This window comes from Rhyacophila brunnea, unplaced genomic scaffold (assembly GCF_057557595.1).
Source record: "Rhyacophila brunnea isolate RB1 unplaced genomic scaffold, BYU_Rbru_1.0 scaffold_22, whole genome shotgun sequence".
Classification (NCBI taxonomy): domain Eukaryota; kingdom Metazoa; phylum Arthropoda; class Insecta; order Trichoptera; family Rhyacophilidae; genus Rhyacophila; species Rhyacophila brunnea.
This window is the reverse complement of record NW_028232882.1, coordinates 33,882,002-33,909,888: the sequence shown is the minus strand read 5'-3', so window position 1 is coordinate 33,909,888 and position 27,887 is coordinate 33,882,002. Positions and strand designations below refer to the sequence as shown.

Sequence of the window (27,887 nt, the reverse complement as noted above, 5' to 3'; positions counted from 1 at the left end):
ACACGACAGACGCGTCAGTATGAGCACTCTATAGAACAATGACAGGTCATCCATAGACAACAACGGGAGGAGCGGAAAAAGTAAGACCAGTCGTTGTGAATGTATCGGCTTTCTACTTGAGTCGGCAATGATAGTATACAATATGATTGCTGTTGTGTACAATGGTAACGCTGTCACACAAACAGTTCGTATGGATACCTCTTCTTATAGTAAAATTACCTTGTTAATTTACCTTTTTAGGTAATACCTCTGTACCTACTTACGCATTTGCGGCATGACGACAGCTATTGTTATTTATTTAGAAATCAGTTGACTAGAAAATTTTGTGATTTCTAAAAATAGTCAAATGAACAAAATGAGAACGAACCGTGACTAAAATAGACGGAAATCTTTTAGTCACAATTTAATTTAAGTGAGGAAATAATGCTTTCTAACCAATGATCATTATTCTTCTTGGTTCGATAGCGAGGTCGGAACATTATTATTTTGAACGCGTCTAAATATTATTTTACTTCTTGTGCAACGTGTTTAGAGGTGAAGAGTACCTATTGGGTTAATAACACGCCGGAAAGGCAGATAGATACTCAAATACTAAAGCGCCTTCAAATGAAGGGAAATGAACTTGAAAAGCGTCTTCTGGGGTAAGTGTCAATCCAATAAGTGTGCAAATCGGTTTAACGATCGTGCGCCGGCTAAGAGGCGCCAAGATGAGTGCCGAAAAAACCGATGTCACTAGCTATGCTAACTAACAAATTCTGAAAAAAAAAATGAATTGGTTCAAATAAAAAATGCACATAGGCAATACTATTTTCAATTTAACTTTCGTAAGTACCTAGGTATGTATATTCAGTATAATTAGATGTACAACTCGGAAAAAATTAGTGCAATCCTTGTGCTTAATGTGAGCTGCAAAGAGTTTTTATGTGAGGTACTAACTTGTTCAATTTTAATCTTAAATCTCCACAGTTTGTGATATCAAAATGATTTCTTTTTTTCAATAACAAATCATTTACAGCGCTAATTCGTCGCATTCGACTAAATATTATAATGGAAATGACTACAGTATTTTCTCGGAAAGTCATGGTTTAGAAAATGCGTTTTTTAACAAACAAAAAAATGTATCAAATATTAACGATTTGCACATTGGCCCCCAAAACATCCAGCAATCAATCCCAAACAATCAAAGCCAGCACCAAAAAAAAATGAAAATAGCCGATATACTGGATTATTTGTTAGGTTAGGTTAGGTTTTCATTCTTGAATTCATGAATTTTGCCAAAATCAGCTATGAAAATTGGTTTAATGTTCATATTTAGTCTAATACAATTGGAGACCGTATATTATACGTCGATACGGTCATCTCTTTCCGATAAGAAAGCTCACGGCGAACTGTGCCACGGTGAAATGTTTTGCGTTCAATTTACATGTAACCATGTTTCCGAAACATGTATACATACCTACCAATTATCAGTGGCGAAGGGTGGATGTAGGCTGTTAAGAACCGCTACACAAACTGGAAATTAAACTTTATCAGTACTTAATATGTATTTATTTTGATTGAAATAGGACTACAATTTACAGACAGGTTTTTAAAATTCAATTAAGCCCTGCACAAACCAAGTCATAATATATAATAGTAAAAAAATACTCTTTTCTTTCGACCATGTCCGATCCTAATAGGATCATATGGGCCTCCAAGGAGTGGAGGTTTGTATTAACAGATTTTATTTTTACAAGAAATGGATGTCAGCCACTTGCTCAACCTATTAGGTCCATACTCTGACTCATACACAAATTGAAAAACAATATGTGTACTTGCCAGACCCAGGATTCGAACCTGGGACCCTCGACACTATAGACCGGCGCTTACGCCACGCGGCCATCGCGCCGAAAAATACTCATCTATCTATAAATAGCTAAAATTATGTAATTAAAGCATACATATCTTTGGATATATTATAGATAGAATAATATTTTATGTATTATAGTTTGGTAAGGCAGGGTTTAATGAATTTAAAAAAAATGAGAAAACAATACGTGTGATATGTATTCTTAATCCAACAAAAACAAATAAGTTTGAATGAAAAGTTGTGCACAATTTTGTCGTATCGCCCAAAATATACCAAAAGTATTATGGTTTGGTTTAAGCACGGTGTAATTGATTTTTAAAAACTAATTAACACCATCTGTAAATTGTAGTCTTAGTTCAATAAAAATAAATACGTATGACTAACAAAGTTTAATGTGCACTATTTATGTCGAATCTTAACAGCCTACCTCCACTCTTCGCAACTGCTAATTATATGTTTGTTAAATAATGCAAGTTGGATTTGCAGAGTTTTGTTATTCTTTGATGCGGTCTTCGTGAGTAATTCTGTCGGTAAATGCGAACGATTGCAGACACCAAACATCACCTCAATGATATTGAACGTAGCAAGTTATTGTATTGATATCAGCTGTAGTGACCGATTTCACCGAATTGCGGATACCAGGAGAAATGAAATAACACGCGATTGGCAGGGAGCCAAGCATTTGTCTCAATGGTCTCCGTCAAGATCTATTTTTAAATTCCAACACACGTATACTTCACAAAAATGATTTCTTCAGTTTGCAGGGTTTTCTCGAAAACACGTCATATTAATAACACCTGGTTTATACGCCTTTAACATCTTAACGGCCCACATGCCCAACGTAGGTCAAAATAGAGAGTTTTATGGTATTTTCAAAGCAATAGCCTTTTTAACCAACCTAACCGTTAAAAAAAAACGATTTTTTTCCGGTTAGGCACATGTTCAAACACGCGCGTTAACATGATTTTACTCCCTACTTCAGTTATAGTTTGTCAATTTATGGCTACGGCCGTATGTTGTAACCTTACCCACTGGGAAATGCCAATAGAAATGGCGTATTTCAAAAAAATACTATCTTATTATTAGGTCAATAATTATTGTAAAGAACCATCATTATTCGTAGGATGTTTTATCACACTTGAATGGTCAAAGACATAGCTTATAATCAATATCTTTAGAATTATCTTCAAATGTGTTAATCATGCCCATTTTTGAATAATAAAATGCCTAATTCTTGTCAAATTTGGGATCACAGAGATTATCAATATAATTTTTTATTGTAAATATTTCACTATAATAATGTTGACATAAATTTTACTAATGGTTTTATAAATGCTTTTAAAAATTAATAAATATAAAAAATCTTAACATCACTTCACACGGACATACTGAAATATGACTATATTCTAAAACAATATAGCGAGAGGTTTAAAAGAATACTATTTTATGTAATAAAAATACTTTATGCAGTCATCAAATGTTTAAAATAAATATAAAGGATAATAAGGCATTAAAATTGTATAAATAGATTATCTACAACGTTTAAGGAATGTTCAGGCTAATGCTTTGAAAATACCATAAAATCTCCATTTTGACCTACGTTGGGCATGTGGGCCCAAGCATTGAAACAATGTATCGTGCTGGAAGAATTTGACGAGTATACTAATCAATAATCAGTCATCAACGTATGTATAGTGTGATTGATCAATGATCATGATTGGCAGGCTCGCCCCGTATATACTACAACGATCAGGGCCGGTCCTAGACAATGTAAAATCCGATCAGACCCTAGGTAAAAGAGGCGAATACTATTAATTCTAAAAAACTATATTAAAAAAAATCATTGTTTCAATAGTAAGTAGGTAAGTATTACCATTTATTGAATATCTTACCGAACCAACGTGATACTTTTCTTCTCTCTTCATGTTTTTTTTAAACTATTTTTAAGTTATTCGGTAAAAATGAATTAATAAACATAATATAATATATCGTGGGGTTGGTGCCAAAAATTGCCTAAATTATTGCCAAAATCGATAATTTGGGTATTTAAAGTTAAAAACGGATTATGTGTTTAAATGTAAATATGTATGCTAGATAATAAAATAATGGTCTTCTGATATATAGAACAGGCACATAAATTTAGATATTGGTGCATACAAGTTTGATACGGTCGACAGTCTCATATACCTTGGATCTCTTGTAACTCGACACAATGATATTACAGAAGAAATCAACAAGAGAATCATGTCTGCGAATAAATGCTACTTTGGTCTGTTAAGACATTTTAAGTCCCGCTTACTATCTCGTCGAACTAAAAGCACTCTTTACAAGACACTTGTAAAGCCAGTGCTCACCTACGCATCGGAAACCTGGACATTAACTCTGCGAAATGAACGAGCCCTGAACATCTTTGAAAGAAAAATTCTCCGCAGTATATATGGACCGATCAGGAATGGCACCAATTGGAGGAGAAGATATAATGCTGAGCTCTACGGGCTGTACGAAGATTGCAGCGCAGTTCAATCAATTAAGATTGGGAGACTGCGACGGTTAGGTCATGTGCACCGTATGAATGACAATGAACCGGCAAAGAGAGTGATGTCCAGCAATCCAATAGGACGTAGAAGAAGAGGGAGGCCAAAGATTCGCTGATTAGATGGAGCTGCCAGTGACTGCCGTATTCTGGGGGTACCAAATTGGAAAGCGGCCACACTGGATAGGGACAGGTGGAAGGAGCTGTTGGAGGAGCCACCGGGTTGTCGCGCCCCTGATGATGATGATGATGACATAAATTACAAAGAAATTAGCATTATGTCTGATTTTAGAGGGGAAAGTCAAACTTAAAATTCCAATTACTCCATAACATGATTTTGAGACTTACCAACTTTTGGCAGTAACAACACGTGTAATTATTGCACGACAGCAAAAAAGATAAGGTCCATTTTAATCGCCAAACATGATCGTTTTGACCCCGGTGTCATTTTGAATGCGATTCCCTGAATATCTGTGATAGAAACACATCTAAGATGTGTATGCATAATATGATCGATTTTTAACTATAGATACAGTCAAGGACCTCGCGATGTTTTACAATCAACCATTTGAAAAATCAATTTTTCACTTGCCATTTAAATATAGGTATTTTGTTTGTTGTGACACCCGAATTCACACGTGTCCGGAAACTTGTACGTATGCAGTTCGGCGTATCACAACTTCACCGTGAAATGTTGTATCGGATATAATATATGGCCATATATTAAAGACCGTCCAACCTCTTTGGGTCGTATAGTACTGACATAAAATCCATGTCTAAATAAAACACGGTTCTTTTCACTTTACACTTTAAAGGAAGCCACCAGCAAACAAATTTTGAAAATAGCCGATATACAGGATTATTAATTTGTTACGTTAAGTTAGGTATTCATTCTTGAATTCATGAATTTTTCCAAAATCAGCCATGAAAATTGAATTAATATTCATATTCAATCTAATAAAATTGGAGACCGTATAGTATACGGTCATCTCTTTCCGATAGAAAGCTCACGGCGAACTGTGCCATGGTGCAATATTTTACGTACAATTTAGCTACATGTAACCGAATTCACATGCGCGCCCACAAGGAAAGGGGTAGGTTGGGTTGAGATTTTAGCCACATTTTAGTTTGGCTAATGTATTGTGAGTAATATTCCTTACACTACAGACTCCCAACTACTTCTTTTGGGTTGCGACCTTTTTTATAATAATATATTGGTAGTTTACTCCATCATATTTGCATACAATACACAAGAAAACACATTATAAATAGGTTTTCAGGAATCTAATTTGTGTTGTCCGTCATAACTAAAAAAAACCCATTTTAAAACCGTTTTAAAACGATCTGGGCGGTTTTTTTAATATTTCGCACGGGGGCGACTGAATCCATTGGGGCGGGTCTGATGATTTATCATACGTTGATTTCGTAGTAGATGCTGGCCATGATTTAATTAAATATACATTATTTTACGAAAATATAATACAATAATACTATTTTTTTGAATAAATTTATTTTAATATTTTGAAGTGTTATTATTTAAGGGCGAATCTAGAAAATTAATTTACCTAGGTACGCGATAATTTTTTAATTAAAGAACACAAACACCAACTAAAAATGCCTATATACATAGAAAACTCAATAATAGAATCTTTTAAAGTACCTAGGTACTCACATCAAAATATGTCGTTGAATACGTAATTTGAAAATACGACAGAAACATACCTAGTAAAAAAAAATCCGGCCAATGTCCCTAGCACTATGACCTTTCGTGTATAATATCGTCTCAGGTAAACGAATCACAAAATAAACTGTCTTGACTAGGATAATTTTCATTTTTTATTATATAATATTCTGTCTAAGTTATGTAAGTTTCATTGGACAATTAATTATCTTTCCCGCCATTCCATTTTCGCCTATTAATATGCAGATGCTGAAAATAAGGGACTCTATGGCGACTGCCTTCACAATGTACTAATCTGTTATGTATTTTCTGCCTTACGAACAGTCAACGTGAATATTTTTCAAATTTTATGACTAGGTACTTCATTTTTTATTCGTTTTTCGTCTGGCTTGACACATTAAAACAAACAGTTAGAAATGGAGATGCATATTATATTAATATCGTCGGTCTATACTAAGTCTTGGCGATGGTGCCCAAAGAACGCGTCGGGCGCGCGAAGTCCGCGTATGCAGTGTTTATTCATAACCATAATCACACGTCTCTCGCCGCGCATTACCCTTCACCTATGTAGTAAGCGGCCCAAGCAGCACAAAATAAATATTATTACAGCGCCTCTCATAACAAAGCAATAAAAATATTATATTATTTCGGGACTTGTAATTAAAATTTACGACGACATTATTCAACCAGCGATAAACTGAACACGCAATAAAATAAAACAATGACTTCTCTGTAATTAAATAATTGCTTTCCGCCCGTCGATCGACGATGCCTCGCGCAGCGTGTTTTTGCTCGCTGTGTTAAATGAATGGACTCCATTGTATTTTCTTTCATTCGTATCACCGAGAAGCGGTGATTCGCGAAAAAACGATGATTCATGCGGCGCGCGCGTATAATGCGTCGCCATATCCAGTGGGCGCAGGCGTATTTGATTACGTTGTATTTTCAATGATTTATGCGCCACTTGTAGAAATTTTGCGCGAGTGCGGCGCCCGACGCGTTCTGTGGGCACCATCGCTTGAGTGGAGTTTCGTAAGCACAATATGAGAGACAGTTATTTTTGTGATTCGGCTTCCAGAGACGATAATTTACATAAAAAGCCACGGTGCCACGGTGCGGTCGTGGATCCTATTCCTCCCTTCCATAACTTGGAACCAAGCCTCAAATTCGTATGTATAATATCAATGATACAGTTTCTTTCGAGATTCGTCTATCTAAATTCTATGATAGGATACAACAAAAAGTCACAGATAAGTTACGGTCGGTTAAAAAGTCCTGCTAACTAGCTAACTGATTGAGGTGTCGTAAAATGCACACTTACATTTGGGTGGTTCACAATAATCATGGATCAAGTACATCAAAATGGATCCTGAGATATTTGGACCTAAATTTAAAACTCCTTTCATAAAATTCAGGAATGTTTTCACTGTATAGGCATATGTACTTACCATATGTTGATAGTACATGGAACAATTAAAATAAATAGTCGAAACATAAAGTATATTCAGACTTTATTAATATTAGCAAATATCTCTTTATACTGCTGAAGTAACCGTCAAAACGGACATGATTCACATTCAATTTGATGTCTTATCAATACTAGTTATTGCTATTTATGCGGAAAATTGTAAAGCTACGATTATGATATCAACACACAATATAACATTATCTAGCCACTGAAACAAAAAAAAAAAACGAATTTTATGAAAATTGGACTTGATCCATAATTATTGTGAACCACCCATTTGTTAGAGCCCTTAAATCAAGTAACGTTTGTATACGAGGTCAAAGAAAATTTCATATTGTATCCCGGCTTGTTACCAAGAAATCAGTTTATCTTAATTTGAAATGACTGCAAATTCAAAACGTTATATAGTAGAGTCTTACAGGTAGCCAATAATCATCCGCCATTACTACCTGTACTAGGGTTCCCAGTTTATGGCTCCATACCGCGCAGGTAGGATAACAACCTGATAAAGCCCATGGTATTTGATCAGGTTAAAATCGACAGTTCTCAACATTATGTCTGATATGCGTTCTGAAGTTTTTTCGACATGGTGTTCGCCGCGGACCAGATAACCTGGATATATTAGTGGTTTTGGGTAGCCTCCAGGGAAGGTAAAGCAGAGAAAGAACGTCAGTGCACTGGAGCGACCAAGTATATGAGCTGACTGAGGGCAGCACTTACCCCGTGTCGGGAAACTTGGACTTATGCAGTTCGCCGTATCACACTACCTGACTACACCGTGAAATGTTGTATAGGAAATATATGGCCGTATATTAAAGACCGTCCAACTTATTTGGGTCGTATAGTACTGACATAAAATCCATGTCTAAATAAAACACGGTTCTTGTCAGTTTAAACTTTACAGGAAGCCAGCAGCAATCAAATTTTGAAAACAGTTGATATACTGGATTATTTGTTAGGTTAGTTTAGGTTTTCATTATTTAATTCATGAATTTTGCCAAAACCAGCTATAAAAATGGAATTGATATTCATATTGAATCTAATAAAATTGAATACCGTATAGTATACGGTCATCTCTTTCCGATAAGCAAGCTCACGGCGAACTGTGCCACGGTGAAATGTTTTACGTACATTTTTTTTCTTTTTTTTCTTTTAACTGTCAATTCATGGTGGAACTGCATTGTATTGTTATTTTTATTTAATAAAACGCAATTTTTTTATAGTACTAATTCCACTTTTAATTAATATATTAGGACCGGTTTCGTCCACCTCAGTGGGACATTTTCAACTGAATACATTTTTTAAAACAATATTTATCAAACAAAATCCAAAGCGATAGAAATAATTGAACTTTAATATTTGTTTCATACAAATCAAACAGTTAACTTTACTTTATTACGTAGTATGAAATACGTAGTATGAAATATTAATGTCCAACCTATTGATTAAAAGTGGAATAAGTACTACAAAAAAATTGCGTTTTATTAAATAAAAACAACAATAGAAACTACTTATATTATGTATACGAAACTCTAGTTAGCACCCGGTCTTTATGATCTTTATTCCCAGAATTTATGACCGGTTCGCATGGTTATTCTGCAGAGCGATTTAAAATTTGCAATTGGTGTCAACAATCAAACGTGCGTGAAATTAAAACCCATTTATTTTGCTGTTGGTGCCATTCACTCCGAAGGAAATCTGATATGTGATTATTTATTTACATGAGTGGGAAATAAGTGCAGATGGAAAATTAATGCTATTTTGGGTTGTTCCAACATATTATTAAAATGTAATATTTTCATAATTTTATTAGGGGCATTTCAGGAACATATATAGATACCTACATATTTGTACCCACAACTAGAGTTGGTTATTTCCCGAGAAAATCTCAATCTCGAGATTCGGTATTTCCCGAAATGATGAAATTTTGAATTCTCGAGATTCGGGATTTCCAGAAAAGAATTCTCGATAAATCGGGCAATTTAAAAAAACTTAAAAAAAAATCCTAAAATCTGTGTAAAAACAGACTAATTCCAAAAAAATATGATTTTTTTATTTATGTAAGAAGACAAACAAAATAGAAGTAGGAAAACAAAAATAATTTAAAACATTACTTATTAAAATAGAATTTCAAAAAACACAGACTGTCAATCGCTGCGTCTGACAAACGCGTACGCTTTTGAGACACAAAATTCCCTGATGTTGCAAAAATTGCGCTCATTTTGATTCGACGTTGGCTTAATTGTGTTAAATGCCCCGATCAATTCTTGAATGTTGTGTTTTCTGTCCACATTTTCCATATAGAAAATAGTTTTTTTTTCAATTGATATTTGATAATAAAGAAATCCCGAATCCCGAGAAAAGATTCTCGAGATCCGGAATTTCCCGAAATGTTAAATTCTCGAGATTCGGGATGGAAAATCCCGAAAAATTCTCGAGAATTCCCGTCGGGAAATTCCCGAAACCCAACTCTACCCACAACATAGTACTTGGAATGCTCTTCGGCTCCGTATAATCACGAGATCTACCTATATATTGGACGATCCTGACCTTGACAGATTTATCAAAACCCAACGCCTGCGTGTGACCCACTATAAATATTTAGGTACATGGGTCAATGAGAAATGGGACCAGTCTCAGGAAATAAAAACTAGAATTGAGATCGCAAGGAGTGCCTTTCTCAAAATGAGACGCCTCCTTAGCAATCGAGACCTTAACCTGGTATGGTACGAGACTGCGTATGGTACGTTGTTATGTTCTCTCAATTTTTTCTATGGTATGGAAGTATGGACACTAAACCAAGATATATGTAACGGAGACTTGAAACTTTCGAGATGTGGCTGTATAGACGCACCCTCAAAATTCCTTGGACTGACCGGGTGACAAATGTTGAAGTTCTCAATCGAATGGGAAGGATCGAGAAGTTCTACATAGTATCAAAACCAGGAAACTACAGTACCTCGGCCACATTATGAGAGGACAAAAGTACAGCATTCCCCAACTTGTCATTCAAGGAAAGATCAATGGTAAGCGTAGCAGAGGACAGCACCGCATTTCGTGGCTTAAGAACCTCCGTGATTGGTACTAGTGCAGCTCCACTGAACTGTTTTGGTAACAGACGACAAATCTAAGATCGCCTTGATGGTGGCAGACCTCCGCTAGGGGAAGGCACAATAAAAAGAAGAACGCCTGCGACATGGTAGCAAGGGCGTATAGAATGGATGAAGAAACACCAACAAAACGCCTCACTTCGTAAACAGAAAGGAAACGTAGTATGGGAAGACTACAACTTCGGTGGTTAACAGAGAAAGGGCACAGTGAGCCTGCTTGTGGTGGCCAATGTCCACCCTGGGCTGTATCGCCAGATAAGAAGAAAGATTACTACATTATTAAATATTTTGATTCTTCTTTATTAAAATACAGCTAAATTAAAGAACTTATTGAGTAAGTAATGCTTTGATATTTCTAGAAAAAATTCTAGGGTCGTCAACCCAGCACACTTCTGGTTAGAATAAGCGTAGCTGTGATTGAATTTTGAATAGTGATAATTATTATAATATGTGATAATTGTTTCGAATATCTAAATATTTAGTTATATCAGTTTAGTAGGTATATTCAGTGACGTCCCGTGGGAGCAGAGAGAATATACGCCGCACAGGGGCGACAGTAAGTTATTTGAAGGGCGGCAAATTTAAGAAGGAATGAATCTGAAGATTTACATGTAATGCGCAGGCTAGAGGGCAGCGATTGCCTGCGCTATATAGTTTGTGCAGAAAATGCGGTTTGCGCGAGCTACAGTTTTCCCATCCATACACACAGGCTTCCCGATACAAACCGGTTTGCGCAGGTAAGCTTGTGGTAAAGCATGAGCATCTAGCCGACGCTTAATGAAATGACAAATATTTTTTTCGATTAATAAATTTAACTTAGTACTGATTGAATACCTTTTATTCTTTTTAAATGATGGTCTGTAATAAATAAGATGTTCAGATATTCCCTTATCCTTATAATATGGTCATTAGAAATAAATCAAAGATGACCCATATTTTTAGACAGAATAATAAAATAATAAGTACTTACATTTATGTACGAAACAAGCTGGAGAACTCAAAGATCTCGGTTTTGTGAGTAAAGAGAATGAAAAGTCGACATTGATATGGACCTCCAAGAACTCCAAATGGAAATCAAAAGTGATGCAAAAGTGACCAACCGTAAGAGGTTGGCAAGAAAAACTGAAACAGGAGAGCTTACGAAGACCTCGTCAGGCAGTATTAAATTTGGGGAGAAAATATTGCCGAGAACAATTTACATATATGGCGTCTCGTTTGCTGTAGAACCGTGTGTATTCAGGGTAATGCAATGCTAAAAATGCTGGCAATATGGGCACATTGCGAACAATTGCGACAGTAAAGTAGAAACGTGCCCCAAGTGCGGTGAAAACCACAAAACTTGCGAAAAAAATGAGGAAATTACGTGCATCAATTGCAAAGGTAACCACGCGGCAAACAGCCAAAAATGCCCAAAGTGGCAAGAAGAAAAGAATTGCAAAGAAGCAATGATAAAAATGAACATACCTTTCAAGGAAGCAAAAAAAATATGTTAAGTAAAAGCTATGCTGACATATTAAAACAACAAAAAATCGTGGTAAGAGATGAAAGCGAAATAATTAAAAAAATAAAGGAAAACAAAAAGAAATAAGAAGTGGTGGTAGAAGCTTCAGGCTCAACAATAACAGCAACAGGTAGTAGCGTAAAGCCTACAAAAAATAAGAAAAAGTCAAAGGGGAAGACAGAAGTTAATGCGATGGGAGAAATTATGAAAGTCTTGCTGAAAGGGGGAGACTGGCAGCAGATCATTAAACAATTAATAATTAAAGCAGTGGACTGGGTATGCAAAAACTTCAAAGAAGGAAATTTAGGAGAAATTCTAGGGGAGGTTCTGCAATAAAATGGATAAGAAAAAACAAATTAAGATTTTACAATGGAATGCCAGAAGTATGAAGCAAAAAAAGAATGATATAGAACTTTACTAAATAAGACAAAAAATAACAATAGCATTAATCTCAGAGACTTGGCTGAGGTCTAAATTAGACTATCTGAAATTCAATGATTACACGATGTATCGAGAGCGATTCTGGTGCATAAAACACTGGCGTCTAAAGAAGAAAGAAAGAAAAACGGAAGAGATAGGCAAAATAATTATAAAGCTATTTAACAGAATAGAAGTGAGGACCTGATCGACGGATCCCCTTCTAGAAGAGAAGAGGCGATATGACAGAGAGTCGCAGTCAAAGCCTCGGTAAAATCACAAAACAAAAAAAAAAACAAAAAAAAAGTGCTTTCATTGATTTTATGGAAAACACAAAAAAGTGTCCAGATACCGATGAAGCTGCGAAAAGAATTATGGTCGGCTAGCATTTTTTTTAATTGGTAGTTGGGGCGGAATTTTCAGTCTGGCAGCACTTTGTCTAAGGACGTCACTGGGTGGATTGATCCACATACAGTATCTAGTTTCTATGTATGAGGAGACGCCCTCAAATTGTCAGTACTTTGCATTATTCCATATGTCTAATACCGATTATCATGTGACAATTAGTGACTAAATATAAATTTCCGAATGATAACAAAATGTGTCTATTATTCCAATTATGTGTGTGCCATAGGTTACTCAAACTGATGTATGCCATTAGTTTATATCAGAGATTTTAAACTAATACATAGAATTACTATTATGTACATATTATGTTTAATTTAAACCTAATAAATTATTATCAGTTATTTTATCACAGTATGTAGTAATATCCTATAATCATTCCCTAAGGATCTAATTCCATTAAACACTAAAGAGGCCGGAATAATTATCGGGCAGACTCATAGAAATATGAGCATCGTTGACTACAAAACAGTAATTTTCAAGCTAAAAATATAATTATTTGGTGGTAATAATGTCATTCAAATTTTGTTTTGTACCCGCAATTTTCATGCGCACAGAGTCACGTGATCTGGCTTGTTGCCGATTGACTCCAGCGAGACGCTCTGTGTCTGATGCTGCATTTTTGCACTCGCACAGATGAGCTTTTCTTTTAAAATTTCAACAGATGACAGAGTTTGCGCTGATAAGAAACCAGTAGCATATTTAATTTTTTTCGGCCGCCCGTTTGTTTTGCGATGCGGCTCAGTAATGTAATGTAGAAATCATAATGTAAACATTGTAAACCATATTCAATTCTCCAGTAAATAAATCTGGCCATTTTCTGAGCATCGATCCGTGTTTTTTTTATCACCCGAAGTACACAAACAACAGACGACGCCATTTAACCTACAACCTACACTAAACGACTAAACCACTAAACCAAGCGAGAGGGATGCCTAAAGCTCTCTCTTCCCACCTTCGGAGGTGATAGTAGGTATTAAACAATAATTGTATTATGGGCATATGAGCAAGTAGCACTATTTGTGATCAGTGACGTACCTAGATAAAATGCCGCCCCTAGGCAGTGCCAAAATGGCGCCACATTTTTTTTATACAGTACTTTTTATCATCCTTTCATGACTCCAACATCTAAGAAATGTGTTGTATGGATACATTACTAACAAGATATACCTACCATTAGATCTAATTTAAATGCCATCTCTGCTTCAATAGACAATATTGCGAGTCTACGGTTTCAGATAGGTAAATTTAAAAATACACCTGACAATTTCAAAAACTCGCGAGTGACTTGCAAACATATTTGGATAAATTTTAAATTAAATAAGTATCTGCCTACCTATATTTCAAATATAATCCGCAGATCTCCTAGTGTCATTGCTGTTCACCAAGAATGTGACGTCCAAGAATATCGGAAGTAAACTAGACATCGCGAACCCGACAAAAAAATAATGTCCTGTTAAAACTTTTGCAGCACCTAATTAATACATTTTGTTTCCAACTAGTGGGCTGATTTTTTTTAATGGAAAGATATTTCTGTTATAACTAAGGTTATGTAGCTATTTCGATATATTATTATATACTGACCGAATGATTATCCTCGATTTGCCACCCTTTGGGTAACTGCCGCCCCCAAGCGACGCTCAATCTACCTACCCCCACGGGACGTCACTGTTTGTGATACTTGAATGTTATGTGCTCGCAATTAAATAATGTTTAAATGCAAACGTTAAATATTAGTTTAGCACCGAGCCATCGCCTCTTATACATACTCATTTTTAGTTAATTAGAAAATCGATGAATTACCTAACTAGTTTTCAGTGCAGTCCATCGAGGTAATTAGGTAGGCACCAAAGTCAGTTAATAATCGTCTCTGGAGAAAGACATCGCGTGACATTTAATTTCATGACCTGCCCTGAAAGCTAGGAGTGGACAATGCTAGAAGAATGGCAGCGATTCTGAACCTTTTTTATTTATTTATTAAAAAAAAAACATTGCGGACAAACAAATCAGACTTCAAGACGTTCAAAACATGAGATTTAACTTGAAAAATAACTGTTTTCATTAAAAAAAATACATACACAGCAAATATTATTCTCACAAGAAACGTGTCCGGAAACTTGTACGTATGTAGTTCGCCGTATTACACTTCACCGTGAAATGTTGTATCGGAAATATATGGGTAATTCTTGCGCGATGTAATTTGAGTGAGGGAGTGAGGACGCATCGGCAAGGCTAGTGTGGCCTCGCTCTCACTCGTGGTCGAAGTCGTGGCGGTGCGATGGTGGCTTCACGGCGTCTTGTGTCGAGTTGCTCAACTGTGTGGACGTAATGCCTGGTCCACACCGGCAACAAGTCGCGCGACAACTCGTTAAATTTTACGATTATTATCATAATTGCTTAAGAAATTTTACGATAATTATCATGCTTATCGTAAAATTTAACGAGTTGTCGCGCGACTTGTTTTCGGTGTGGCCGCACTTTAACGACGAGCATGCTTCCAAGTCAACATGCTCGATCGAGCAAAACCGTCGAGCAAGAACGTGTGTGGGTACTAGGCTTAACAGTTCTGACCCAAAAGAGTTCATGGCTGCGAGTTGCGACCACGTAGATAATTGACGGATTCATATAATTTAAATTCTTTAGGACGTCATGATTGGAATCTGGAAACCATCCCTCTTGAGAGTAGTCAAAAATGTTTCGAAACGTGGCGCATATGTTAGAAAAATATGGTAAATTACCATCATACGAAGGTATTATAATTAATTACTGATAAAATTGTAAATTTACAGATATTTATTAGTGTTTTCTCACACCCACGATGGCCGAGCAGCTTATACGTCGGCTTATAATTTTGAGGATCCCAGGTATTTTGTGTTTGGAGTAATAATATGGACCTAATAAGTTCAGCCAGTGGCCAACATCCATTTCTCGTAAAAAGAAAATCTGTTAATACAAACTCCACTTTATGAAGGACCATATCATCCTCATCATGTTTGTAGATATGCACGCAAAATGTGATGTGACACATAACACATAAGTATTCGAGTAAAACATTTTAATGAGATGCATTTTTTTAATTTTCTCATTTTTTCAAAAAAAAATTGGTGTGTGTACTTATGTTGGCGCGTTAGAAGTTATACTTCTTTGCGTAACAAAACAAAAACAAAACTTGTGATAAACTAGATTCTTTGACTAGCTCTTAATTATCTTGTTAAATTACACACTCAAGAAAAAGGACCGCTTATTGGAACGCCGTTGGTTTATTTCTATACATTTTAACTTATATTACTAAATTATATAATGGTTTCTGGTTGTTTTTATTTTTAGTAAGTACCAACTGTCACTCTGACGTTTAATCGTTTGTTTACGTAAGGAATTGCAAGTGGCCGACAATAATAAATTCGCTACCTAGGCAACGGAACAATTCTAAACTATAATATTATACTGTATAATCGTCACGATTGCAGTACCATACCGTGGCGTAAAGGCAGTGCGGTCGGCTGATAACCGAACAATCGGTGGTTCGAATCCAATCGAGTGCGTTTTTTTTCGTGTGAAAAAATAAATTATGTGTTACATGTCACACGCCAAAAATACACTCTGATCTGATTCCCCAAACGCGCCAAAAGAAGTATAACTTAAAAAAAAATTAAATGTATCAGAATTTAACAATCGTTCGTTTATACAAGTATTGGTCATCGACGTATTCTGGCAACAGTAACATTTGAACGATTTGTATAATATATTTAACACGTCGCTTGTTTATTTATGTAATAACTAATATTATCTTAACATAATTTCCACGCTTGGCACCTATGGCCCGTTTCAGACGGGACACCGGTGTCGCGCTTCTATTAATAAAGGAGGTCTTTGTATTCGAATAAAGGGGTCTTTGTATTATGTTTATGAACGCCCCACAGCTAATGTGTCAACGCGTGTCCGATACACTTTTCCGTCGGCCGCTACATTCTCAAGCCGCCGATACACTTGTTTTTATTACCGCAGCCAGTTTTATGTTCTAATTTATAACGCGAAATTATGCGATGACTCATTAGCTCTGAGGCGTTCATAAACATAATACAAAGGCCCCTTTATTCTAGTACAAAAGCCTCCTATATTATATACGAGCGCGACACCGGTGTCCCGTCTGAAACGGGCCTTTGACACGCGTACCATAGGTTAGTCACCACTGTAGTAAGAGGATGGTTCATTGGTATTTTTTTTAGTTAACTGGCATTTCAGCGATTTAATCACATTAGTATCGCAATATTTATATTTTTTATATCCTTTTTATACGACACTATGTACCATCAATCATCAGTAATGGAGCGTCTCCCTTATTATTAGGAAAATACAAAGAGCCTAATGCCCTACATAATAATTGGAGGGAGTCACATAAAAAGTTTGTTTAGTACTCTCTCAGTAATCCGCCACCCCCAAAACCAGACGAGTGTACAATTAGTGAAAGCGGCGGATTATAGTGCATACATACAGAATATGGTAAAAATTAAAACAGGTACCTACCTAAGTATTTCGTAAAAATAGTTTTTTTGAGAAATTTGTACTATCAAATTACGATATATAATCAATATCAAGTATTTACTAAATTATACATATTACCACGTTTTTATTAGCTCGTATTCTTGTTTGTCCAGTACAAATTTTTTGTTGTTTGTCCAAGATTTGTATTGGACGATTGAAGATTTTTAACTAATTTCCCGACTAGCTAGACATTTGAAATTTTTATAATATATCAGAACACGTCGACAATGCATTATTTTAATACTTTTAGCCATCTTTAAACAGAATTGAATTCATTTTCAGTTAATTTTGTATGGAAAGTTATTTCGGAAAAAATTCGTAAAAAGTAAAACACTATAATTGGTTGCTAAGGGGGTCCTAGCAACTAAATTATTAATATATACGTGCGTTACTATGGAAATCAATATGAAATGTCAAAATGACAATTCATATTACAAACTGCCCGAGTGTTTTACACACAGAACAGAATATAATAAATAGAATTCCGATAGGCTATATTATTACATTTTTGAATGTGTGAGTGTGTATGTAATACACCAATATTAAATGAGCGTCAATGCATAAACCGAGAGCAGTTGTCAGTATTCGACGTATGAGTATCCATGACACGTGTTTAAGTTTATCCTGGGTGCTTCCTTACTCGAGATCGTTTACCTGTACTCCTTACCCGTTAGGTATTTCAGTTCCCATTATTTCTGAGTTCGGGCTATTTACATTAAACTTGGCGCGACCCTGGTTCGGGGTAGTATGCTGCTACGATAACAATTATTGACTTAGTCTGTTCTTCTACAGGTAATTAGGCAGGTACACGTGTTTTAGGTATAAGTACTTAATATTAATATATTGATTCCGATACAAATTTTTGTATCGGAAATGGTCGATGTAATGTGAGTAATATGTAATAATTCATAAAACAATAAAATCTTCCATTTACAAAGAAACAGGATTTCGGCAATATCCGCACATTTCAATAATTATTGTCTTAAGCCATGTTAAAATGTTCGCGGTTTTTGACAGGTGTTATATTATTTTCTTCAACGTCTTTCGGCGGGTATGTATAAACAAAAATTATCAAATTTACAGATTATGGCAAATATACACGTATAAGAAATAACTTGAATAATGGTAGGAAAATATAGCATTATGAAATTCAAGACAATACCAAAACTTAATTTTTCTGAATTACTTGTAAATAGGGATTGCAATACCGAATGAAAATGTCAATACCGGTTTTTCGGTATTTCTTATTGAATACCGGTATTTCTTTAACATTAAAAAAAACAGAAGTAGGTGCTTATCAATAAATATAGCTATTTTTTTTTTAAATATTATTTTATAGCAAAAACCTACATACCTACATTTATTATGTCGACATTTAAAAATATGTATTGATCATAATTGTAGAACTAGTGATTTTTTACGAATAATTTGAATATATTGATAATTTTAACTAAAGCCCTCAGAAGTTCATCAAGTGCAAATAAATCCCGGCTGCAGGAAAAGCTTCTTAAATTCAACGCTTGTACCTACGGTCATCAATAAGTATAGAATAATTTAATATTTTTGTCACGGATGTTTTCTATTTCGAAATAATATTATGATAATTCATCGCGACAATAATTACTTATATATATTTGATGAAATTTGTTTTATTATTTTTTCACCTCTGTCGGATTCACTCAATATATTGTTTGCATTTTAGCAGCATATAACTTATTATTCATTTTCAAAAACGTAAACGAGTGTGCTTTCTTAATACCGAAAATTCCGGTATTTTGGATTTAAAAAACCGGTATTTCGGTATTGATAAATACTGGAATACCGGTTTTAAAATACAGGTATTGCAATCCCTACTTGTAAAGCGAATATATTTTGTCCGCACCAGGAACACAAAATTACTGGAAACTGACTTAACCTAACGGCTAGGGCAGCAATTTTGAAGCAAGGTTCACTTTATTACTTTAGGTTATAAAACCAAGGGACACCGACTGTCTTCAAATATTGAATGCGTGACAAACTTGAATGCATATTATGACACATATCTAACTATTAAATATAAGATAATATTATTTAACACAAATTTTTCACACTCATGATCCGTACCCTGTAGGTAACGGCTAAACACGGTAGGGTAAGCCAGTTGATTCAAGGAAAGATAATGGTAAGCGTAGCAGAGGATGACGCCGCATTTTGAGACTTAACCCGGCCGGCGCCGATGTCACACACCTTGTACAAATCGGCCAAATTCGCAATGCGCATGTGTATAAATCGATGTCACCGCGTCCATATTTATCATACGGGACTGATTTTTTCACGTAAATTTGGCTTGATTTGTCCTTCTCCTGCCACCTATGACATATTTTAAAAGCATTGGTTCTAAATATAAAATAATCACCAAAGTTTCGAACCAATTCGTACGGCCAAGTTTTGCCGGTCGACAGAAATCAGTTTGAACTGCGCGCCGCGACTGCGCAGTATACGACAGACTTTCAACCGAGCGGGCCATTGCGCGGGATTGTATTTATCGCATACAAGTTGAATATTTACCGCAATCGTTGATAAATACTTTTTTTGCTGTCTGGTGTACTTATCACATTAAAACTGGCATGATTAACTATTGAACGTATGATTTTATTTTACCGCGATTTTTAAAATACTTTTTGTACTGTCTACCGTGTCCCATTTTAGTGAATGTGAAAATTAATACTGATATCAATAACTATTGTGTGTGAGTTTAATGGTTTCTGTGATTTGGCGTTCCCTAATACTGTAGTTAAACATTTTAAAAACATTTCATAGTTTTATAGTGCGTAAATATGGAGGAAGAAAATGTGCGTACTAATGAGGAATTGGACTCAGATTATGATATGTCGGAAGAGGAATTGGAACAGCATGAGACTGATCATGACGTCGACGATACGGACTCTGACGAGCCAATTGAATTTTTGCGGTCGTGGAGAACTGGCCCGTATATTCCAATAGTTCACGAATTCAATGATTGTCGATCTGGCGTGACATCGAACGACTTGAACGAATCCTCTCCCGAATGTCTTTTCTTTGAACATTTTTTGAATAAAAATATAATGTCGGAAATAGTGAACCAAACGAATACATTTTTTAACCATTCGTACAGTGCGGGAGACCTTGGACCGAAATCGCGATCACACAATTGGACAGACACGTCAGTGCCGGAGTTGTATACATTTTTTGCCGTATCAATGCTGATGACTCGAAATAAGCACACGTCGATAGAGGAACATTGGAGTACCGATCCTTACCTGCATGCAGACATTTTTGGGAAAATAATGGCTAGAAATCGATACCAACTTATTTTACAAATGCTTCATTTTTCTGATCCTAGTGTGACCGCCTCAAATGATAGACTAGCTAAAATTAGATTACTGTTAGAACACACAAGAACAATTTTTAGGGAAACGATGATACCGTATCAGAATCTTTGCATAAATGAGAGCATAATCGTGTTTAAGGGTAGATTAATTTTTAAACAATTCATTCCTTCCAAAAGACATCGATTTGGAATAAAAATGTTTGTGATGTGTGACGTAATGACAGGATATATTATTGACTTTATAATTTATTGTGGGGAAGGGACTGACATACAAGACAATGAAAATCTCGGTATTTCCGGTGCGGTAGTGACAACGCTAATGAAAGACTACATCGGGAAAGGTCACACCTTATGGTGTGATAACTGGTATTCGAGTCCGGCGCTTTTTAAATACCTTCACTCTCACAAAACGAATGCTTGCGGTACAGTGAGAAAAAATCGTAAAGATATGCCAGAGTTCAGCAAACTGAAAAAGGGAGATACCGAGTCTAAGTACAATAGTCCACTTTTGGCTCTGAAATGGCACGATAGGAGGGATGTTCACATGCTATCCACCCTCCACGATGCATCATTTGGACCAACGGGAAAAGTGAACTATAGAACTGGCGAAAACATCGAAAAACCAAAATGTGTTATAGATTATAACAAAAATATGGGTACGGTAGATAAGTCCGACATGATGCTTAGCAACTTGTCGTGTATGAGAAAGTCGATCAAGTGGTATAAAAAGGTCGCATTCCACATGATCGACTTATATTTATTAAATGCTTTTTATTTATATAAATTTATTAAATGTGACAAAAAAACATTGGGCGATTTTCAACTCTGTGTAATAAAACAATTAGTGAACAAATATTGTGTGAGAATTTCAAATGCACCCCTGCCCAAGCCGACAGCGTCAACTAGCGATAATCCCGTACGATTATTGCCCAAAAGTGCAACGGGACATTTGCCAGAATACATTTTACCGACACAAAATACCGATAAGCCTAGAAGGAGATGTTTCGTATGCGGGAATTCTAAAAAAAATCCGAAAAAAACAAAACTCTCTCGCTATATGTGCCCAACGTGTGATGTTGCGTTATGTCTGTCACCTTGCTTTAAAATATATCACACGTCAAAAGAATTTTAAAATAGGTTTATTATTGTATTTGTTTTTTTTTTAATATCTGAGTTCGTGTTAATTTATCAATAATATTCAATAAGTTAAGTGTTTGTGTAGTTTAAATATATTAAAAGGGTCCCCTTTATATTTGTTTACGACTCAACCCGAAGACATTAATATGTGATTTATCGATATGCACTTGAAAATTAGTAACACTTCAATTCGTGGGAACGTAATGCACAAGTGTCGAAATAGTACACACCGCGCAGAGCTCTAACTATTGGCTACAAAATGGCGTCTTACGGTGAGTTCTTTCAAATTTGGATAGCATTCGTTTGTTCGAGTGTTTCTGATATTATAACTGATTTATTACGGTTTTTTAGTGTGTCGAAATTATTTTAATGGTTTTGGGTTCTCGACTGGAGCTGTGACATATTTTTTATTGCTTTTTTTAGTATAGAACAAAGACGATAATGAAATTCATGCGTAGTTATGGTGCGTCATACGATTTTTGAGGCAGGTGCCGGGTTAAGAAGCTCCGTGATTGGTATGAGTGCAGTTCCGCCGAACTGTTCAGAGTTGCAATGACAAAGCTAAGATCGCCTTAATGGTGGCCGACCTCCGCTACGGGATGGCACAATAAGAAGAAATGAAAATAATGGAAAAGTAGTTATAATACTCCATATCGTTTTTGTGGTCGAGGTCTTTTGAGACCAAAAACAAAACCAAAACCTAACACAACCTAGGTACTGAAAAACAACACAAGCTACTTATTTTTGGGTTACAGACTAGAGTAGATTGTTAGGTTTTGGTTTAGTTTTTGGTCTCAAAACACTGTAATCTGAATGACGATAATATTATGGAGTATTATAAAATTACCAAAATACTACATAGGTAATTTTACATTTAAGATTTATTTAAAAAAAACAGTCGTATAGCGAAAATTGAATTTGGTGAAGATACCTACATGATTAATCTATCATAGTCTGAACGAAATAACCGTGGTGATTGGAGAAACCTTCATTTGCACAGCTTTAGCATTCATTACTCCACCATTATAAAACTTTATAGAAATGATTTTTTTTTGAATTAATATTGTATTGTGGCTATATCAATTGCTATAATTACGAGTATTATGAAAAAAATGAAATATTAATACCATCACACCTTTTTTTTTAAAAGATTAACTGAAAATAACATGATGAAAAAACATAATTAACTATGTCTTCGGCATTATTACCTTAGTTCGTGTGGAAACTAGTTTTGGTATGAAGCACAGAAAGAAAACACATTTTTCACAATAAATCACTCCCAAAGTGGGCAGCACCAAATTAAACGAATTAAAGTGACAAAAATAATAAAACACTAGTCGCACATAACCTCATTTCGAAGCGATAATTTAAATCGACAAAATAATATTATTAGAAACATTATAAAATTCCAGACGAGCGTATTCTGGCGCCGCCTGCGTAAAACTGAGACGATTCTAATTCGGTTTGTTGAGGCAACAGAATATTTCCACGGCGTTTTTAAGTGCTAAATGACATTGTAAATACGAGCGGTAAAAAGTGGCAAAAGCTGAATATTATTTTTTTGACGTTTCGCCATTTTGTCCGCGCATGCGCAGAATGGATTTATAATTCGTAGGGTGGATAAAATTGAAAGGGAAACCCCATGTCGCCCCGATACGAGAGGGGAGCAAAAGCGTAGCGATTTCAATCAGCTGTCTTTGTCAGAGTTGCCGACAATATGCCAACACAAAAAAACTCTACGAAACACAATATATTTACATAATATTAATTGTATATTTAAAAATAAACTATTTATCGATAGTAAACGTATGTATCGCAGTTTGGTATGTAAGTAAGAGTAGACATAAGAAAATAGGTATGGCACATAGTTCATAAAATGATTAAGTACCTAATTTTAAATATTATATAATAATTACATTGCTGAAAAATAAATTACTTGGTTTCGGAACAAAGTTTTTTCTTGTGTTTATTCTTAAGGCCCCACAGGAGATTTAATGGTATTTTCAGAGCATAACCCTGGACATTCCTGAAACGTTGTATATTATCTATTTATATAATTGTAAAGCCTTATTATCCTTTATATATATTTTAAACATTTGATGACTGCATAAAGTGTTTTTATTACATAAAATAGTATTCTTTTAAACCTCTCGATATAATGTTTTAGAATATAGTCATATTTCAGTACATCCATGTGCAGTGGTGTTAAGATTTTTTAGATTTATTAATTTTTAAACGTATTTATAAAACTATTAGTAAAATTAGTGTTAACATTATATAGTGAAATATTTACGATTAAAAATTATATTTTATAATCTCTGTGATCCCAAATTTGACAAGAGTTAGACATTTTATTATTGAAAAAATGGGCACGATTAATACATTTGAAGATAATTCTAAAGATACTGATTATAAGCTATGTCTTTGACCATTAAAATGTGATAAAAACATCCTACGGATAATGATTGTTTTATAATAATTATTGACCTAAGGCGTAAAACCCACTTAACGCAGCAAGTGTGGCTCTCGCGCAAAATTTCACAAGTGGCGCGTAAATCAACGAAAATACAACGTAATCAAATACGCCAGCGCCCACTGGATTTGACGACGCATTATACGCGCCCGCCGCATGAATCATCGTTTTTTCGCGAATCACCGCTTCTCGGCGATACGAATGAAAGAAAATACAATGGAGTCCATTCATTGAACACAGTGAGCAAAATCACGCTCTGGACGGCGTCGTCGATCGACGGGCGAGAAGTCATTATTTAATAACAGAGTTCTCATTGTTTAATTTTATTGCATGTCCTATATTTCGCTGGTTGAATAATGTCGTCGTAAATATTAATTACAAGCCCCGAAATAATATAATATTTTTATTGCTTTGTTATGAGAGACGCTGTAATAATAATTATTTTGTGCTGCTTTGGCCGCTTATTACATAGGTGAATGGTAATGCGCGGCAAGAGACGTGTGATTATGGTTATGAATAAACGCTTCATACGCCGACTTCGCCCGCTCGACGCGTTCTATGGGCACTATCGCTAAGACCTATTGGCATTTCCCAGTGGTAAAGCTACAACATACGGCCGAAGCGATAAATTGATAAACGATAAATGAAGTAGGGAGTAAGATCATGTTAACGCGCGTGTTTGAACATGTAACGTTTAAAAAAACGATTTTTTTTTCCTGTCAATAATAACATTCGTTTGATGTTGATTGGTTTCAAATCAATATTTTTATTGAGTCGAATAAAACTGTCGGCAATGCACGATTAATGTGTATTTTTTAAGTAATGTTTCATTTACCTAAATATTTTTTCCGGCACCGAGCTCCCCCCCCCCCCCTTTGTGCGCGCCTGATTTGAACTAATACATAAGCTTCTAACTTAGTAAATAGAATTCAAATATAAATTGACCAATCAAAATAAATCAATACCAATTGTGAACATAAAATTCAACTACGTATTGTTTCTGGTGCTCATTCCGCATTTGTGAGTTTGTCAATCGTGTGATTTTCTTGAAACTCGCAGGTTTGCTTTCGGATTCATGAGATTCTTATATATTTTTTCTTGATCAACAAAAGCAAACTGAATCCAGGTTCCAAATCCTCATGGGATGAAAACACGGAGTAATAAACATTCACATTTCATACATATCGCCACCTTACTATTAAGACCTCGTAAGCAGTGACGTCCCTAGACAAAATGCCGCCCCCCGGGAAGCGCTATAATGCCGCTCCATTTTTTAGAAGTACAATATTTTGTATCATCCGTGCTCGTGTCGTTTCTGGTCACCATGGACGTCGACGGGCAACGGAAGTAAACTAGACATCGCGAATCCCACAAAAAATTTAGGTCCTGTTAAAACTTTTATGCTGATCAACACATTTTGTTCCCAACCAGTGAGCTGAATTTTTGAAAGGAAATATATTTTTCTTATTAAGTAACTACTCAGTTTAGCTAGACACCCACGGTGGTCGCGCGGCTTGAGCGTTGGACTATCACTCAGTGGGTTTCAGGTTCGAATCCTGGGTCTGGCAAGTACACATATTGTTTTTCAATTTGTGTGTCAGCGTATGGACCTAATAGGTTGAGCAAGTGGCTGACATCCATTTCTCGTAAAAAACAAAATCTGTTAACCCATAGCTTACGGGCCGCACAAAATTGTGTTTTTGCTAATTAACTTAGCTAACTCTGTGGAGGCCCATATAATCCTATTAGGATCGGACATGGTCGGAAAAAAAACTCAGTTTAGGTAGTTATTTCTATATATACCAAATGATTCTCCTCGATTTGCCGCCCTTCGAATAACTGCCGCCCCCAAGCGACGCTCAATATGCCTACCCCCACGGGACGTCACTGCTCGTAAATCCGATATTATGGAAAAATGAAGTTTGTATTTAAACAAAAAAACATTTAAAATCATATTAAAACCGCAGATCCCTAGACTAGTACTCATATGCTGTCTATCTATCAACAAATTTTAAAAACTCGTAGGTCTCGTGGTTTCAAACATGGAATTAAAACCTCGTATTTCACAACCGGTGTTTGCAGATTCATCGATTAGAGAGGTTTTTAAAATATTGTTTTATTACGTTTTTTTCCTTCCCTCAACATTCTTCTAAAACAGGCTTACAAGGTTTTAATAGTAAAGTGACGATATGTTCTAATCAGATTACATTTACACAGTGATATCCCGTGGGGGTACGCAGGTCATGCGTTGTTTAGGGGCGGCATATAAAGAAACGAATATGATCATTACAACTTTTGAAAACAGCGGTAGACGATGCGGTTGTTTCGTTAGAGAGTACCGACATCTTATTTTTAAGCAATCACAAGGGGGTCTCCAAACTTGTCAGGGCCGCAGACCTCCATGTACCTAAAACCATCGTTGTTTGAAAGCAGATTTCATTGAAATGCTCCAATCCTCAGTAGTTGGTATGTACTATGTAATTAATAATTTTTCCAAAATATAGGTTGTATTTGTTATATATAATTCAGTGACGTCCCGAGCCAAACTGCCGCCCTTAGGCAGACGGCGGCACTTTGGCTCAGGACGTCACTGCATTTACGCCCCTTCCAAAAAAACTTTGATTTCTGTTCGCAATTCAAAGTAGAGCGTTAAACCTTGCAATCATGATAACTAACAGATTTATATAAATATGTAAAAAATGTCACCCCATGTTGGTCTATTGAACTCCAACAATACACTTAAGGCGTTTTCTCTACTTACCAAAGGCACCTAGCGGAAAAATACGAAGCTAGCAATTTTTTTTTTTGTTAATTTACAATTAATACACTTTCAATTCCTGACTCCTCTGTTTCGGCAGAGTTTCAGTACACGGGTACAGAGGACACTTCATGTCTTTAAAGATAAATGACGGCAGAGCAAGTCAAGATTCTTTTTATTTTCTAAACTCTTTCTTTAAGCACTAAGGTGCATGGTTGCTACATCAGTCCCGTGCAGCATCGCTTCGGGACAAGGAAGTGTGGCACTAAAATCTTTTCATTCTGACACGTTCATAGCGTCATGCAAGGCGGCCGTGCACAAACCGCGGCTACATATACATGGCGGGTGGATATGGGGAAACTCAAATCATTGTATTAAGGCCATTGGACCCGTTTTTTCCTGTCTTCTCAGAATCGTGGAAATGGCAAGGACGTTTGACACGAATTGACACATAATAAACACTTTATTTATTTAAAATCTAATAAATAATATTCAAATAACACTTTTTGTGTCATTAAAATTTTCTGATTCGCTTTACTTTTTAAAATAAATGACAAATAGTCGGTCCTGTTTTCGAAATTGGCCAAAACGACTGTCACGCCACAGTGAATTTTTGAACTTAATAATAGTTTTGCAGGTATATATTGTATGAAAGAAATGGGTA

At 35.6% G+C, this 27,887-nt stretch overlaps 1 protein-coding gene across 2 annotated transcripts in view; it reads right to left on the bottom strand.

The window, feature by feature from the left end:
• The window catches only part of LOC147070484 (alpha1,4-N-acetylgalactosaminyltransferase 1-like), a 43,028-nt gene extending 19,543 nt beyond the window's left edge, over positions 1-23,485 (bottom strand). Inside the window, exon 1 of one of the 2 annotated variants that reach the window (XM_085949415.1) lies at positions 23,201-23,485. The gene's annotated coding sequence lies outside the window, so the exon portion shown is untranslated. Of the gene's footprint in view, positions 1-12,763; positions 12,780-23,200 lie in introns of those variants that run through there. The other variant, XM_085949416.1, reaches the window with a different exon arrangement.
• Between the last annotated feature and the right edge of the window lie 4,402 nt (positions 23,486-27,887).